Source organism: Dipodomys ordii, unplaced genomic scaffold, assembly GCF_000151885.1.
Source record: "Dipodomys ordii isolate 6190 unplaced genomic scaffold, Dord_2.0 Scaffold34, whole genome shotgun sequence".
Taxonomy (NCBI): Eukaryota; Metazoa; Chordata; class Mammalia; order Rodentia; family Heteromyidae; genus Dipodomys; species Dipodomys ordii.
In genome coordinates, this window is record NW_012267250.1 from 7,308,418 (window position 1) to 7,310,304 (window position 1,887).

A 1,887-nucleotide genomic window follows, 5' to 3' on the forward strand; every position below is an offset into this window, starting at 1 on the left:
CCCAAAAAAAAAAAAGAGTCTCACGAACTTTCCTACCCAGGCTGGCTGTGAACTGCGATCCTCAGATCTCAGCCTCCTGAGTAGCTAGGATTACAGGCCTGAGCCACAGGAACCTGGCTCATTCCTGAGTTTTATGTTGTTGATGGCTTTTTTGAGCATTAACTCTTACACTTTTTCCATTAGCCATTGTTACATCACTTTCTAGTCCCTGGTGCTGCATCCACTTGTTTATTTTTACGTCAACATTTTACCTTTCTCACTACACTGTCAGTCCCAGGACCACAGGGAGTGTGCCCTTCCTTCCTTGATCACTATTCCTGGGGCCTAACAGAGAGTCCTGGAACTTAGTAGAGTTCCCATAACTGCCTGTTGACAGAATAGATGGTAAACATTCCAGATGGAGTGCCGTGGGAATGCTTCTACATCAACCCCTTTGGGGCGAAAACACATGTTTTCAGAATCATCAATATCATAAATCTATAAGTTTAGAAAAAATTACGTGGTGGTAAAGGAGCTGCTCATCTCCGTTCACAAGGAGGCCAGTTGGGGTTTCTCTGCTTAACAAGGCAGGATTTAGAGGGTTTGCTTCCTAAGAAAGACCTGGGTTTGATTTCTGTAATATTATCTGCTGCTGTGTAACCTCAGCCACATCACGACATCACGTACTTCTGTTTCTCTGTTTCTTCGCCTGTTAGTTACACCACAGTGCCCAGCACACAGTCCATTCTTGTTAAATGGGCACCACACCTATTACGAATTTTGATTTACCGTTTGGTTATCCAAGAGACCCCATCAGTGATATAGCTTGCCTCACTTGTAAGCCAGTAACCATCTTGTCTGACAGAGTGACCAAGTGCTACTTCCAACTTCCAGGAATAACAATAATAAGGAATCTTTGTGTTTTGGTCATAAAACAAAAGAGGGCACATGTCTGTGTGACTGGAAAATACAAGGGAGTGGGGAAGCCTGTTGGTGTAAATCAGGTATCTTTTCCCTGGAGCTTCATAGCCAAGTCAAAGAGGCAGAGAATGGGCCGGCCCCAAGTTGGGTGTCTATCTATCTCCAGGTCACCTTTTGGGAAAGACTTACCTTGAGCAGACAGAATTCCTTAGTCCCCGACTAGACAAACATGCCCAGATGCCAGCTAGCTCCAGACAGCCGCCATTAATTACACTTACTCAGTTTCTTGTTTCTGTCTCTCATAGTGGCATAGTCTATTCCTTGAAAATCACAACACAACTCCTTCCTCATTCCATTAAAAAAAAATCCCCCTCTGGGAATAGAGTACGCCTTTTGTCCATCTCCTTCGAAAGTGGGCCACTGCGTAAGATGAGAGGAAAGAAGTCTTTGGGTTTGAGGACTGAGGGCACACAAGCCATGGTGATGACTGTAAAAGGTTTTTCTCCCAAGTTTTCTCCTCTCTCCCTTGTCCTGTTCAAACTCCAGGGACAGACCCACAGGGCCCTGTGCTGAGTTTAAGGATGTGGTGTGCATGTAGGAATTGTGCATGCTCTCGGTGTGTGCTCAAGGAGTGAGCTGTGATCGAAGCTGCACGCGTCCCCGTCGGGAGGAAGACTTGAAGAGTGTGCAGGGGAACGAGTGTAGCCAGGGCATACGTGTGGATGATGAAGTCCGCGTGCACTTCTTTCAGGCACATTCCAGACCTCTGAGCTTGAACTTGAGTGGTGTTTCAAGTAGCCCAGTGCAGGGGTGGGACCGGCTTTGTGCGCTTAGGCGCCGACAGCGGTGGCGGTGTGTACGTGGAGTTTGTGTGCGCGCGCGAGCGAGCGTGTGAGCGCCGGGGGGCTGCCCTCCCTCCGTCCCTCCCTCCCGCGTGCCCTCCCGCCGCGGCTCCCCGTGGGCCGGGCCCGCCAATGAGCGCGCGTC